This window comes from Linepithema humile, chromosome 3 (assembly GCF_040581485.1).
Source record: "Linepithema humile isolate Giens D197 chromosome 3, Lhum_UNIL_v1.0, whole genome shotgun sequence".
NCBI lineage: Eukaryota > Metazoa > Arthropoda > Insecta > Hymenoptera > Formicidae > Linepithema > Linepithema humile.
This window is the reverse complement of record NC_090130.1, coordinates 24226667-24243343: the sequence shown is the minus strand read 5'-3', so window position 1 is coordinate 24243343 and position 16677 is coordinate 24226667. Positions and strand designations below refer to the sequence as shown.

The 16677-nt window shown below is 41.7% G+C and overlaps 1 long non-coding RNA gene across 2 annotated transcripts in view; it reads right to left on the bottom strand.

Annotated features, from left to right (window-relative positions):
- LOC136998415 (uncharacterized) overlaps positions 1-16677 on the bottom strand; it is a 165992-nt gene that overhangs the window by 88438 nt on the left and 60877 nt on the right. For both annotated transcript variants that reach the window (XR_010888984.1, XR_010888983.1), the window contains one exon: positions 10902-10990. This is a non-coding gene — a long non-coding RNA (uncharacterized lncRNA). The remainder of the gene's footprint in view (positions 1-10901; positions 10991-16677) is intronic.

The window sequence follows — 16677 nt, the reverse complement described above, 5'->3', positions numbered from 1 at the left end:
ACCAACGTGCGCGCATACATACGCGACGGCGACCCCTTTCAGAATATTTTCTCGGTTCTTTCTTGCGGACCCTCACCCTAAGCAGGACAACGTGGGGGGTAGCTTGAGGTCCTGGTAAGACCCCCCACCAGCGATGCTCCTTATTGATCGTCCTCCGACCCACCTCCCCAAGAGGGGCCACACACCATGGTGTGTGCTTTCTCCTTCTCCTTTATCCTCGCTTAGGTCCACCCCCGCGGGCACCCTCCCGCCTTTGTAGAACCCACCTACCAAAAACCACCCTATCTCTCGTCTCTCTTCTAAGCTCGCCCGGCATCAGCCCGCTCGTCTCCCTCCCACCTTACTCGATAGTAACCCCCGGAACACAAAGAGCCCAGCGTGATCCCCAGCGTCTGGGCACCACTACGGATAGTCCGGAAGCATAGTTGGACATCAGCTCCGACGACGCCAATTTACCGGCAATTTCGTTCCCGGGGAAAATTGATTGCGGTCTACAGAAATTCATAATTAGTTGGACGGGGCTGTCTGACATTCAAGCGCGGGAGCGTTCTCCAAACAGGAACTTAAGTATGATTAAACGTCGAGGTGGTCGACATTTCTCCGCATCGCGTGGTAGGGAACACAATTGCGGAAGGAACGTGACAAAACGTCGCCGTGCAAAATCCTTCCTTTTAGTCGCTGCTTTTGTTAAATAAAAGTCACGATAATCCTCCTTACACACAATCTTTGTACGTGCAAAGCAGTTGATAATATCATTTGACTGTAATTTGGTTAAAAGCGTCTTTCTTTGCTTCTTAAAACTCTTCGCGATAAAAGCACAAGTGTGAATTTCAAGTAACGTTACTTCAGAGTGACGAAACATCGCGTCGCGGTAAAAAATCCACGCGTTTTTCCAACATCTTTATAAAATAATTGATAAATTTGTGTAAAACTCGGGCACTCTGAGAAACGGAAGGAATCTCAATGAAAGTATTATAGAAGGTGCATCGAGAAAGGCGGCAAAGTCGAACAGGTGCCGAGCACGTGGCCGATCGATGGTCAGGCAGCGTGGTTTGCCTCCTTTTTTTCCAAGCGGGGCTTTTCCCGAAGAACCGCGCGGAGCCGTTTTTCATTCATATTTCCATGGTCGTGACCCGTTCATCGAAGGCTGCAACGCCGCGTTGCAGGAATCGATTTCGAATGGCGCATCACGCGCGCCCTTCCTCCGCCTCTTTTTCCCGCCACGGGTGTTCCCCTAGGTCGGGGTTACATTTATGTACTGCCGCATCGTATATTTATATACTTTTTTTCGCCGTCGCTAACATTTTATCCAAATGTTCCGCTGCGTGATCAAAGCGAAGCCTGGAAGACAGATTCGCAGACTGATACGCAAACAAGTGGTTAAATTAATAGAAGGTTGTATTTTATACCGCTCAACTTTATGTGGCATACTATTGCGAACGATTGTCAGACTATACGTTTAATTTTAAATGAGCGAATGCACGAATTTCTTTACTCTCGAGAATGCGTTCGAAGTTCGGATATTCAATAAAAACGGGTGATTTGCGATGCGGGCAGTAAACGAAACAGATAGTTCGAGTTTTTAATTGGATATATTTTTATAGCAGGAATGAATTACTGGGCAAATTATTCCCTAGGCTGGACCGGCCGTAGGTCAGCGTTGCATTTACGTCGCGTTGTTTTCCTCCTTTTCTTCCAACATTTTACAGTCCGTCCACTCGAGGGACAATAAAAATTGCACAACTCGGCGATATCGTTGTGCGCGATATAACGTAGGAATTTCACCCAATGAAATTGCTCCGAACGAAAGAGGCATTAAACAATATGTATAATGAAAATGTTCTAGGAAAACAGAGCAGCTACGATTGTTACGTGATTGCCGCGTCGGCGTAACATTAACGAAAGGCAAATGTTAACGCTGTATAACGTTTTTAAGCGAGCCACCGGGATAAATTGTTACAATCGCGATAACGATGTTGTCTATTATTTAAAAGCGCTCGATTTGTTATCGCACTGAGAACCGGATCCGCCAACGAAATAATCTACCCGGCGACCACATGTTGCGCCGGGAATTTCTTTTCTCTGTAAACAATCCTTGCGATTGAATATTCCAAATAATAAAATTAAAATCAGCATACATAAGAATGCGTATCGCAATATTTCAAATATTTCCAAGAGAAATAAACGCGATTGCGAATATACAAAACCCCGTGTAATTCATTTCGCGTATGTAAAAGCGCAGAGAAATGTTTGAAATGCGTTAACATTAATATAGAAAATGTAAAGGATAAACTTGTGGAAAAAGAGATCGGAGATCTTTGAAGAGCAATATATATCGCACTGTTCACGGTTGCCAAGTTGGACCCGATGATCTACGAGGAGCAATTTGGGGATGACGGAGGCTGTGTAGCCGTGGCAGCTCCCAGTCTATCGGAGATATCCGATCAGCGCAACAGCTGATGGCTCGCGTATCTATCGACCCATCGGCTGCCATCGATATTGTAATAGTTTGCTAATAGTCCGACGATTGTTCGACCATTGACGCGACCTGTAAGCGGACACTGAGCTCGTCTCCATCAGCGATGCGGTGTGCGCAAGGAGGAGAGCGAAGCGGTGAGACAGAACGACAGACAGAGAAAGCAAGAGAGAAAGGGAGAGAGGGAGGGAGAGAGAGAGGGAGAGTGGAAGAACGATCGAATGCCCGCGGAAATTTTAACGCTCTATAACATGCGGTAAACTCGATTATCCGCGGCTACGAATTCCCACTTTTTGTTCTCCTTCCACGCCGGATACGTACGTTTTCCATGTTGCACGCGCCCGTATATGTGGCGTAACGTGTGAACAGTGAATAATGCCTCTATTTGTCGGGTTCGACTTTGCTGCCGCGGCGCCGGAAGTGTCGTCCAATTTTGTTGTCAAACCGATTCCCTTTGGTTGCCAGTTTTCGCGCTAATTGCTCCATTACCACCGGCAATTTCGGCCAATATTTTCTTGACGAGTCCGAATAAAATACCGTACGCGATTAGCGAATGCCCGCGCGCTACCGGCTCGTCACCACGCAAGCGACACCTTTTATGTTATTTGCGTTTTTCGGTTTCATCTTCCGATACGGGACGATGGGCGTATTAAAGTCGCATCACGCTTTAATGCAAATAAGATATGTTTCATAATGTTAATGCGCGGAAAGTGTACGGTGGGAGCAAGAAGCGCTAATTTCATACACATTAAATGTGCATGCATTTAAATAATTTATAAGCGCGGTACGCTTAGTTTTTAATATTAAACGGTAGTTTTCCCAACAGGTATTTTATTTCCCGTTTTCTACGTAGCGAGCATAACAGGATACTCTTCATTAATATTAATCATCCGCCGATTAATGTATATTGAGTGTATTAAAAAAACACAAACTTGAAATATACTTTCATCGACGGGACTTTAATTAAATTGATCGCAATTAAAACGTCGATTAACGATTATTTCCACGCGACTGCACTTCAATTTGCCGGTGAGATTTTCTTTCCGCTTCGTAAGGCATCGTGTCGGGCGCCGATCTTGGGCGGGTCCCTGGTCTTTGTAAGCGCGTGTAAACACTTTTTACCGACGCCATTAACGATGACCACTCGGTCATCGTAGACTCCGGAGGAAGGCGGGCGGATCGTGTGTCCTCAAACAGTCACCCTTTCTTCTTTATTCCCCCCCTTCCCCCCTCGATTGGCCCTAATTATGTTTACGCTTCTGAGTGCAGACTCGCTTTTTTTTCTAATTAGTCACATGGTTAATCATCATCCTGGAGCACATGTCCAGTTCGGTCTCGTTCATTAAGAAAAGCCAGCTGCAGCTCGCGATCGGACATATATAATAAATTATTCATAATAAATTGATTACTTGTGTGATTTCGCGCTTTTGTATTATCTTGCAGAGCATCAAAAGAGATAATTATTTAGAAAAATAATCAGAGAACTTAATGTCTGTCATAAAAACCGAGATATAGCTCCAGTTTCCATGCACGCGTAATAAAAAAGTATCAATCTTTATCGCCTGCGTCATTTCGTTTATGTGGCGCGTAAAAACGAAAGCGTTGATTTCACTTTGGAACATAGCGTGCATTTCGAGAAAGAGAAATCTACGACGCCCCTATTTTCTACGTACGCGTACGCGCAATTTGTAACGCGCGTGAACATTTATCGATGCATTCGCGCGCGATGTTATGGTTTTTCGAGAGGCGCGCCGATTCCGCGCACGAAAAATACGATGCGCGCGGTCAGGGCCGTGCGGAAGGTGATGCGACCGCGTTACAGCCGCGTCGGTGCAGTATGCGGATGCTGGTCGATGCACCGTAGGAGGTCGAAGTACCGGCACGCTATACGCGTGTGGCACGCGCAACGAAAAAGAGCGAATTCGAACTCGCGTTTGCGCGGCCGCGCGGAGAGGCGACGCGCGGCCCGAACGCGTCGCGAACCAGCGGTCGACCAGCGGTGAAGTAACAGCTGTTTTCGTGTGTCGCGACGCGACGCAGAGGAGCGAAAAAAAAGAGAGTGGAAAGAGGGAAAGGGAACGGGATGAGGACAGAGAAAAGCAACAATCGAAACCGTGTCGGGCAACGGCCGTGGCCCGCGTAGCAGTCCACAATAAAAATCGACGTTGTTTCAATGTCACGAATATTTCCCGCTGTTCCTTTTTATCTATTTCCAGCTGCAACACGCGTCTTAATGAGACGACGTGGACGAGGCGTCAGCTCGAAAGAGTGAAAACGCATCCCTCTACTAAAAGCACTAATTAGAAAAATTATGACAATTAAGATGTCTCATGGAAACAAAAGTAGACACGCTTATCTTTGTAATGTGCAAAACGTTGCTTGTTCTTAGTAGACCTTTGTTGAACTTTCGTCTGCTTAATTCTCACTTTTTATCTAGATTATATTATTCCGAAATTATTTTGCGAAATAAGTTTGCCTATTTGTTGATAAATTTAAGGATTTGATCGATCGGTTTTAATTGCCCTCGAGGAAAATTAATAGAAAAATCAAAAGATTATTCGGAAAATTAATTTATAAAGAGATGCATATCTATTAATTCAAATACGATATACGGATATGACTACGGATCGTGTTTAATTAACTTAATGATTGTTTTGTAATTATCAATAACGCAAGGATAATCCCGCCACATAATAATAAAGCAATACAACCGACGAAGATATTTTTTTATTGAAGAAAACTGTATTTGTAAATGATTATTTTAAATATTTAATGATAAATTCAATCTTAGATTGACATTTTTATGATGTTTGATAGAATATTACTATATATTTTATGTATTCGTAAATAATAAAAGAATTTAAAAAATCTAGTTGGGTAAAAAAATAATAAATAAATAAGTAATAAAAAAATAACAGTAATTATCGGAAAAGATTTTTTGCATAATTTTCATTTTTTAAATTATAAATTATAATGGAAGTTTAACAGATATATCAACTTATTATTGTACAAGTTGTAATAGATTTCATCAATGATTAATTTATCACATTGTGATGGATGCGATAAATTTTGTCGACTCATTTTGATTGTGAATAGTCACATACATTCTTGATCTTATCAAATGTTTTTCTCAAGTGTACGCTTATAAATCTTACTAATCGATGAAGTAATATATAAGTTTTTAATATAAGTTTTATTGATTGATTAAAATTGTTAAGCATATTAATACGTTCATCTGAAAGAATCGATCAATGTGTTACTCAATAGATCGTTGTCATTCTTTATCTACAAATCTTTGCACGATATTTAGATGTCGTCATTTAAAAGACGCATATTTTTCATTACAGAAAAACAGCTTTCGATCACGTTATGGATTTTCGTAAACAAAAAGTAGATAACGCAAAAGAGTCGAGTAGAATTATATCCGCGGCATTCAGAGAGAGAGTGAGAGAGAGAGATAGAGAGAAAGAGAGCTACAATTTCTTTCGGCGTCAAACTAAGCATGAAGTTAATCTCGCGAATGGATGCGCGAAACTCCGGTAATAATAGGACTATAGTGCGCGCTATCGACTACACACAAACAAACTCGTCGGAGTGGTGCGGCCCGACCGGTATGGCGGGCACGTAAAAGTGGCGGAAAGTCGTCCCCCATATTTCACGCGCATTTTCCGAAAAGTACACTTTGCTGATCACGTAGATGCGATCGGGCGACTCTAGTTTCGCGCTCATAGTCGCCCTCGGGGGTTAGATCGGACAGCCCGGTGGTGGGTCTCGCGGGGGACGGGTGAGAATAGGTAAGGGGGAAAGGAAGGCGAGTACAAGGACCGCGGGTGAGCAGAAAGGGTCGGGGGGAGGGGGAGGGGGGAGGGGGGAGGGGGTGGTAGGTAGTTGAGCGCGGTGAGGAGGGTCGGTGGTTCCTGGGGCAAGGAGGCGAGGGTCAGTGGGACGACAGGGGGTGCGTTAAGCCACACCCGCAAAAACAGCCCCCTGCAGCTCCGGCAGCGACCGAGCGCATCGACCGACCAGTTTCCCCACCATCAGCACCGCACACAACGCAAGCGACAAGTTCGACTCGGTTTGCAAAAGCTTCTCGAGGATAGCAGCTAGTTCACCGCGCGGGCTACCCGTCGCTCGCTCTAGCTCGCCGATCCTCTTTCACGGCACTAACGTACGTTGTAGATAGGTATTTCGATGGTGCCGCTCTGTGTTCCCATCACCTACCACGGTTTACCAATAGAATCCCGTTTGCACCTGCATCCATCTATGCAAACGAGCACACCTATCTAGAAGGCGCGATTTCCCGGAGTTTCTAGAGCTCTTCACTTCGAAATGGAGACGCTCGGCTCCGTAGAACGCGTCTCCTTCCGGAACCAGATATTTCGTCCCGGATGCGCGATATAAACTATTTTTTGCTTCGTGCAAAATTTGTTTTATGGGTGCAAAAAATTCACTGTAAACAAATCTATCGTTACTTAGCAATTGAAATGGTTATCGATCAATACGCGTCTCGTCATTTGAATTGAATAATATAAATACTATGAATTTAAACCACTTTTAAATTTCTGTTAACTTGTTGCAAAAATATATAATTTATCGGTAATTTGCGTTGCGTTTAATCCCACATAAACATATTGCAAATAATTGCAAGAAATTTTTGTTGATAAAATACACACATTCTTTGCAGACTTATGTTAGATTAGATTTTGACATTTATATATTGGATATTTATTAACGAGAAAAAAATTATTGGAAGAAAAATAAAGATTCTAATTTTAGATAATAAACAAATTATGTAAGATATTTTATTTTATTAATGCGTTTAAAAATGAAATTAAAGCACAAGTATAAAACTTTAGCAAGTTGATTTTATGAATATTTACACAATTTTCTCAATATTTTTCTTCAATATCTATTTCTCCTATGAAAAAATTAAAGCGAAAACAATTTTCGTGCAAAATATAAAACTGAACAGAGAACTCGTCTTTTTATCGACTCGTCGTTTTACCGAGTCGACGAAAAAAGTTTACCTCTCCTTAAACCCACACGCTAAAACATTAAAATTTAATTGTCGAAGTATTCCACTGCTATTCACCTAAGAATTCTAATATCCTATTCAGTTGCTGCAAAGGGGTTGATATCCCCACTCTTCGCTATTTCGTTTTGTCTCTCTCATTCTCATTTTCTCTTATCTGCCGATCTCCCCACTCTCGCAGCTCCTTCTTCGAACCCTCAGATGCCACCCCCAACATTACCGTCGCCACTAACATCGCACGACCACCTCCACCTCCACCATCCCCTATGACTTTACCCTCCTTCGACAATACCGCGCGCATCCTTTCGCGCAGGCGACGAAGAAAAGTGCGAAAAGCTCAGCTTTTTGCGCGCGAAAACTTTTCGAACTACTCCACGACCACCCCACGCCAGCGCAGAAGGGATGAAAGTTTTTAAACCGGGGGATGGGGACACGTATGCTTTTAGCTTAAGGAATTCCTTACGCCCTCGACTCGCAAAACTTTCCCAGCTACGACGGAAAATGGCATTTCCACTATGTGCGAGAGGACTTTCTGCAAATAAATAACGAAGCTAGCGGGTGTCTGCGAAACGGCCGAGCAAACTTATGCAAAGTTTTTTTTAGATGTTTAAGTAAATTAAAACGAAACTGTCTGTTTATGGCAGTAATATACCACGTATATGCAGCGTACTTGACAGACAACCACGCAGCTGAAGAAAGCTTTAAATTGTTAAATATATATATATATATATATGTATTTCTGTAGAATTTGAATTCAACAATTGATATGTTACTCTTGTAAGGAGTTCAAGTTTTTTTTTCATAATTAAATAAAGTCCATACGTATATTATACTTTATTTCACTCTATGAATGAAGAAACTTTTTAAGGCATTTAAAATGAAATTATGCTTCTTGTGAATGACAGGGTGAAACATGACGCAAGTGTATTTCTGTGTAACGGTGGATCGTTACGTAATTTTAAAAGGCTCGACATCCTTCGCTCTGTCTGACATTTAGTCTGAGTCGTGTACCTGTCGGGAGTGGAAATGTCATAGCTAGGGGTAAATGTGACGCGAAAGGGCGGGTCCATAGGCGTAGTCGTACGGCTAGCAAGGGTGGGCTTTAATTAAGGCAAGTAGAGAAAAGAAAAATCCTGAGGGAATTTATAGAGGTCGGCAGCCGCGCCGGGCGTTAAGGGACCGAAGGGAATGGAGAACCCCGGTTGAGACGGGGTCGGTTCTGAACTCGAAGGACCGGCCCTTGGTAATTTAGACCTTCGAAACGACTCTGCGGCCCATAAAGGGCTAAATGCGACGTGGACTTTACTGCGTTAATTTCTTTACACAATTAAAAGGACGGTCTACCAGTTTTACTATTGTTTTTAGGAATCTTTCTAGTGATGTTACCAAGTATATATAACATATTACACATTTTTTCTTTAGGAAAAAAATAGTGTTGAATCTTACGTTCAATCGTAATTTATTGTAACCTTTTTTTTAAATGTTTATAAAATTTAATAAATTTTCACGTTTCAAGAATATGAGTAATTATTACTCGTCATTCCATAATGCTGTGAAGTGTTCGAAACATGATTTACCGCGCTTTAATAGATGCTAATAAATACTATTTTATTTTACAATTTACCGCAAATAGAGCTTTATGAAATGTAACGTTCTTCCGATTCTGGGCGCGCCGGTTTGGACATGCAGCCTTTCAGGCTTCGATCGCTATTCAGCGCGGCTCGTTCACCTTTTTACGCGAGTCAGAATCCCGAGAGAATTTTCCTCGGTGCGGCTCTATTAGTGCGCCGAATAATGATGAGTTTAAACATGGCGTCGTCGTGCTAGGGCATACATAGAGGCGGCTTGCAGCGGTAGGTAGCTCGCTCGGATTAACTTGGCGGGTTGACGAGGTGATTAAACGTTGATTAAATGCAGACTAAATTGCAGTCAAAAATATCGATCCTCCGCCTTGACTCTCGCGTCCCACCTTTGCCTCGTCTCCCCCGTGCCCCTCGGTCACCTTTCAAACCCGCCGTAATCACGGTTATCTTACTCGGTCCTAATGGAATTAGAGCGGCGCTTTGATACAGTCGCGTCTCCTGGTGAATAATTACGAGATTGCCTGACGACCAACGAACGTCCTCCTCTACGTGCGTAACAGAGGAAGAGATAACAGCGAGATAAGTTCAAGCTGGCGTTATTGCTGAATACACGGGACTTCTTCCCGCATTCAAGTCGCGCCAAAATATATCTCAATTCCCCGAATCGTGGACCGCATATTGCAGCTGGCGCCGATTTTTACGTTACTGGTCGCGCGTCATGGAGTGCAATCTGGCCGCGCGCAATTACGAGCTCATTAACAAGCGGACGTAACGACGTGGCGCTTTTCATCGCCCGCCGCGGCGCGAACGCGATTTCGCACGCGCGGTGCACGGTGTGTGAAACGCGTCTGTAGACCGCACCTTACTCGCTTACGATCTCGCGTACGAGACGGTTTCATGTGGTGGTGGACGACGGCGACTTTTAATCAATCCGATTATTGTCAGGAGGATTGGACCTGGCAACGTTCCTTCATTCGTTCCTGTGTACGCGTATTAACGTTTTGACCCCGAACATCCCCGCTGCACTCTCCCTCCTTCCGGCCTCTCTTTCGCACTCGCACGGTTTACGCTTGGCGGCTCCGCTCTCATCCGCTGTTCAATAGATCCGCCATATATATGTATGTATATGTATATGTAGGCATTTATACATGCACGTGTACGCGCGGTAGGCGGAGAACGATTCCTCGATCGACCTTAATTGACTCGTCGCACCGACTGCGTTTTCTTTTATTTTCGTCCTCTGCCGCGCGCTCACCACATTTCCCACCTTCCTTTTCAATATCACCGATGAAGCCGGAGTTCTACTTGCGCCGCTTAACGGGTAATCCCACGGAAACACGCGACGACGAGAACCCACGGAGCTTCGGATGAAAATAACTTCAATAAGGCAGAAACATTCGTTGAGCAGATGAAGTTTTTGCTTGATAAACTGATCAATCTTTAGTAATTAACAACTCGTAATCGATATGACGTACGCTTGAAATTATGAAAAATGTATATCAGAGAGAGTTTTATTAAATGAGATAGTGATAACGAAAGTTTGATAAACAAATTGGATCAATAAGATATTTACATCGGAAGTTCGATAAGAAATTTGATAAATATTTTTGCTTTGTCGCAAGAAACTAATTAATCCTCGAATGTATTATCAGATAATTGATTATATCATTACCACACACAACATATGAATTTCGAATTACTTATCTTTTCGAGAATACGGATTAAACTAGCACTCCCGATGAATATGTTTGATCTCCTAGCGAGATTGTATATTTTGAAAATATAAAATCTTATCTTTCATGATCCTTACCTTAATCACGATGCAATCTTTTCAATAAAGCCCTCTTTCACCGTAATCTGCAACATTTTATCGTCGTTGTTAACACATCGGTCAGCGATCTGAAACATATTATTTTTTCTTATTGATATGAGAATTCAGATCTTGTCTTATTATACATAAGATTACTTTCTTTTATTAACGAATTTTTCGATTGAAATAATATGAAACTTGTCCTTAAATTTAAACATTCAACATTGAATATATTTATAACAAAACGTATTATATATAATTGCATAAATAAATTATACGTGATTTGTCCAAAAAAGAAACTCTTTTTATTTGAAATAAAGCTAATTTAGAGTTTAGTAAAAAAAATATTTTTTATTATCCATCCTTAATATCTGGAAGCTCGCTTTAATCGTCTATAATTCAAAAATGTTCGGTCTCTCGATATTTCTTCCAAGATAAATTGTCTCTAAAGTGGTTCTAGAATATAATAAGAAAGAAAATGCGAGGAACACCGTGACACCCCGTATATAATTCGCACCCTAGCCGTGCTTAGAAACCGGCCAACGTGCGAATCGCCTGAACGCGCGTATACACGCACGCACACACGTTCGCGCAAAGAAGTGGACAGCCTGGCCCTGACACTCAGAAGCACCATCAGTTATATAGAGGCCGCCGACTGGACTACTACCACTACCATTGCCGATACCACCATTACGTACAACGCCACCACCCCCGTAACACATGGCGACGGGGCTATACGCGGCGAACGGGACGCGGCGAGGGGGTGGCAAACGGGGACGGTTTTTTAAATCTAGCCATCAAGGATCCATCCTGGCCTGGCTGAATGCCCGCGCGCCACACATCGAAAGCGATCTAACGCGACCGCGCGTATTTGTCGGCCGCCCATTATCCTCCTCGAAATTCAATTACCGGTACGAGCGCGAAACCTATTTTTGCGCCGGTCCAACGAGCATTACTTCTTGCGTCTTAGGGCAATCATGTGGGAAATTCTTTTTTTACCGTATTAGCCGGACAAGCAGATCTTACATATTCTTCGCAACATTTGTCATTTGTACTTCTTATTTTATTTACTTCTTTTTATTAAATTTGACGTGGAAAAAGAACGTAAAACGTTGGACTTGAGATAAAAAAGAACGTTGTAGTCAGCCTGATTTGTAAAATGTTTTATTAATTTGCAATTTTTCTTACGATTCTCTTCGAATAACTCCTTATTTTTTATATGTAATATTAATCTCGATGTAATCGATAAATTGAACATACGTCATTACCTTGTGATATTTCGACGCCGATACAATTAACACCTCCGTGTGATACGCGATTAAAAATAATTATTTCACTGTGTTCTTTTTCTCAATCAAGTTCAAAGTGTTGCCGGGACTTTTTCTTTCATTTCTCGCCGCGCGCGGCACGCGGAAAAAAGGGCATGCGTCCCTTGTTATCGTGGCGCGTAGCTATCCATTAATTAAATGTAAAGCATATGTAAAACGCACGATATAAAAATATAATTGCGCAACGTGGACGATGTACCGCTACTCTGTAAATTTGTCGATCGCCTATTATTCTCGTCGAAATTCAATTGCGGATGCGAACGTGAAGCCTGTTTTTGTGATAACCTGTGCATGAATCGACTTGTTTCCAGATGAGATTTATTTTACATTATTTATTTGCGCCACTTCTTTCATCTCCTTTGCTCTTTATTGCACATCAATTAAGCCATACTTATCTTTACTACTACACTCGTAAATCCCATTGAAATATTTTACTTCTCTTATTCATCAGCGCCCTTATTTAATCTGGATTTATTCTTATCATTCTCATATTGCATTTGTGACAAGCTCGAAAAAGTATCGCAAATTCTCTTTGACACACTTTCGTCGCAATGCAAATCGCGTACTACCCGAGTGGAATACAAATAGGATGTTATTTAAAAATGTGCGCCAACTTATATCGTTGGTTTTATTAAATCACTATTACAACAATAAATATATAACGGCGTTGCAAATAAATATTATTTGATAGATTAATCTTTCGTAGACTTATTTTTATCGTGTTTTATATATTCTTCTGTTTTTGTTGCAGGCGTCGCATTTCCCATGAGACTTCAGGGTCCCTTGTTCCTACGCCATCGTCTCGAATGGTGATCTTTTTTTGGGAAAACAAGAATTTTTTTTCTATTTAATCGAGAGCCGATCGACCGCACTGTGCATTCTCGAAAGCCCGTATTGTTTATTCCACGATTGGTAGACGCGATTGAAATCTTTCTCTCCTGTCCGACCTTTGTTCCTCGCCTCTTTCGATTCAGAATGTCCAGCCACAGGCTGCAACCGTCCATTTAAAATATCACGTCCTTTCAGTGAATTGCTGGGATATTCTTAAGTACTTCGTGATTTCGTTTAGTCTTAACGCGCGAATTATCGGCAAGAAAAATAATGAGATATTCAAAAATCATTCTCCGAAAGATTTAATTTAATTTCACATCAGTGTCCACACAAGTAATGTCAACTGCGCGGCGGACACGAATTTTGAGTCATTCTGTGTAATATCGAAGCTGTGCAATTACGGAAATGACCGTCTCTCGAAGGTAAGTAATTTCAGAAAGTCAACGTTTAGTATTTGAACACAAATAGAACTACTTGTATGCATAATTGCAGATAGCTTGACACAGCGTTATATAGGGGTTATCATAAATTCTCGGCGCAACGACGCGATATCGCTCCATATAGACTAAAATAAAACAAAGTAGCATGCTTTCCCTGGTCGTCAATATTTCAAAAAGAAGTCGCACAAACACACATACATACGAAAATTCTATTTCAGCTACTTCTATGCATCGCGACATTATGCATCACACTTACGCGCATCGATGTTTCTGCATTAAAAATTAAAAAAGTATTGTTGTCATTAAAATTCTCAAGCATAATGATTTCAGATAAACGTTCGCGATGATTAATGCTGCTGTTGGCAAAAAAACGATCGCTGCGAACTCGATGTGACAAAAAGGTCGGGCGCGTTTTGCTACGGCTGTACCGTGCTCGGTGTTGCGAAAATCTCATCACTTAAGGCTTAATAACCAGAACACGCAGACTCCGGCGAGAACGCGCTACGCGCTCATTTATTTCCGCGTCTTTTGCCGCGATAGTTTTCCCTCTTTTTGTCGCGCGTCCGCTTTTTCTTCCCTTGCTCTTCGAGTGCGAAAGACCAAGCGCGAAAAAGAGAGGGAGGGTCGGGCGAGCCGGGCGGGCTGGGTCGAGCCCGCTAAAAAACGCCAGTGCGGGCCACGATGACTTTCGGAATCATTTTTCAAAATGTCTGCCTCTGCCTCGAGGGGGGTGACCCCGACGGGCGGCGGCGAGGGGGGGCAAGGGGGTGGCAGAGGGGTGGTCAACCCCCGTGGCGTAGGGTGGCAAGATGGCGCCGCACGGTAAATCGATGGAGGCTAGTCACTGCAGGCGCCCTCGCTTTCACAGCTCCAACCCCCTTGCCCCTCGTCATCCCCAGACCACCACCCACTTTGCTAACCCCCTCGGCCTCCCCCTCATTTTCGAGCTTCACGCAAGCGCTCGCACCGTGGACGTCGAGTCTTCGGTCATCTAAGCATAATTTTGCACTGGTCTAGCATAGTAACCTACGCCTAGGTGAAAAATGCAAAAATTCTCTTTTTTATTCTTTTTCGCGCATGGAAAAAAAATCAATTTTTGAGAGAACTTGAAAATAAAAATGTGACCAATCAATCTTTTTTCTCTCTCTCTCTCTTTTTTTTTTTAATTATGAAAGGAATTTACGCAGAAATGCGAAATACGTCGAAAGTATAACAACATTTACTAACGCAGACTTGCCATTAATTACATTACGGTAGATCGATCTGCAAATAACGCGGCTGGGCGAAAGTAAACGAGGAGCTTGCGGGGAAAACGCAAGCCGATCGCGTCCCGATATGATTTTTCCGATAAACCCATCTCATTTTAATATTCAACACCTGTAAACGCGCCGGAACAAAGGCGATAGCCGCTGCTGATCGGAGAGTATTTGTATCGGATGCATCCCGCGAAGCGCGCTCTGTGTACAATAAAAATTTCAAGCGGGTCGTTAAAACTGGTTTTTATTCCCGCGCACTGTGTGCGAGCGAACCTGTTTGATTCTGTGTCTGAGAAATGTAACCGCCGAGGGCGAGAACCCGCCGCGGCTTTTAAAAAGAACACACGCCACAACAGGTTTCCGTCTCTTAATCCTGCCGCGCTCGCTTAACAGTCTCTCGCGTCAATGTGCAAATGAAAATTTTCATAGACACATTAACGCCACCCTCTCCTCGTCCTGGCTAATGCTACGAAATTCTCATAAGCGCGCTAATTTCATTATACTAATTGGAATATTTTAAAATTTACGTAAATGCGACGGCCCACGCCGTAGGACTCAATTACGAATAAAAACCACGAGTATGAGCGAATTAAATGTCTGGCAGGGAAAACAGGCGTGCTCGGAAGAACGTGTTCTTAGCCGACTATGTAAGTCGCGTATTATTCTCCAGCTTGCTGGTTCGAATCGCACGCGAAACACCGGGAATACCGATCAATCAGATAATGTCTGTTAACGCAGCCACAGATGTTTGACATTGCTTCATCGACAACGACGCCCGTCTAAAATTTATGTGCATCACGAAATGTATTTCGAAATATAGATAAGTATTAATATATAGTTGCACTATCGACTTAGGCCGTTTTCTCAACGTTCTGATATCTTATAAATCAGTGTTGATAAAAAAAATCTTGCTTTAAAATTTTTTGCAGCAGAAAACTTGAGAAGCTGACACATTGATACGTTTGAGATGCGGATTATTAATTCAATGACGCGTTAAAATATGAAAAATGTGTTTCTAAAATAGATTTTTATTTCTCACTTTTTACATCTTTATTAGACTACTAGATTAAATTTAGTATGCAAATTCTCGCATATTTATATTGCGCTTGTTTGAATTTTATCTTTATTTTTCGTTGACCTTAAGAAACATTATCATATAACGCGTTTTAAGGCCTTGTCTTTACAATGTCATATTATCGCATGCGGATGTCCTGTATGGTATTTTGAAGCACGATCAAAAAATCGAAATAGATATATATGGGTAATTAATGCTTATCGGATGTTTTATAAGAATGATTGATAATGCGGATAACAAGATTAATATAAATGATTGATTGTCCAAAATGAGGTTACACAATCAAAGCGTTGAAATGCGCAAAAACTTTATTTACCTGGTAGCTTAATTATACTATTAACTCGATATTAACTCAATAATTAATATAATAATAGAGAATAATAATATATTTAAAATATTGGACTCTTTCAAGAGATATAGAGATATGCGGAATATGAACTTGCCAATCGTTTTAAACACATTCATTTAAATTGTGTGATGCATCAAATTGTTACGCTGTAGTAGATATTTCGAGTTTTTCGCGCATAATTATGCGCGACAAAATATCTATTAATAATTCCACGTTTAATACGATTTTCGTTAGACTTTTAAATCTCAATAATAACAGAGATCAGTTTTAACAGAGATCTTTGTTAAGTCATAAACATTCTTTAATTAAGCTTTTGATTATCAAATCATCTACAAAGATTAAAATTGACTTACGGCGTAAACCAGATGGACGAAAGTGACAAATCTCAATGCGGTAATAAAATCAGATAAATATGGATCGAATAAATTGAATAATTGACATTGAAAAAAATGGATAATCAATTAATATCTTATCGATTGATATTACTACTAAAATAA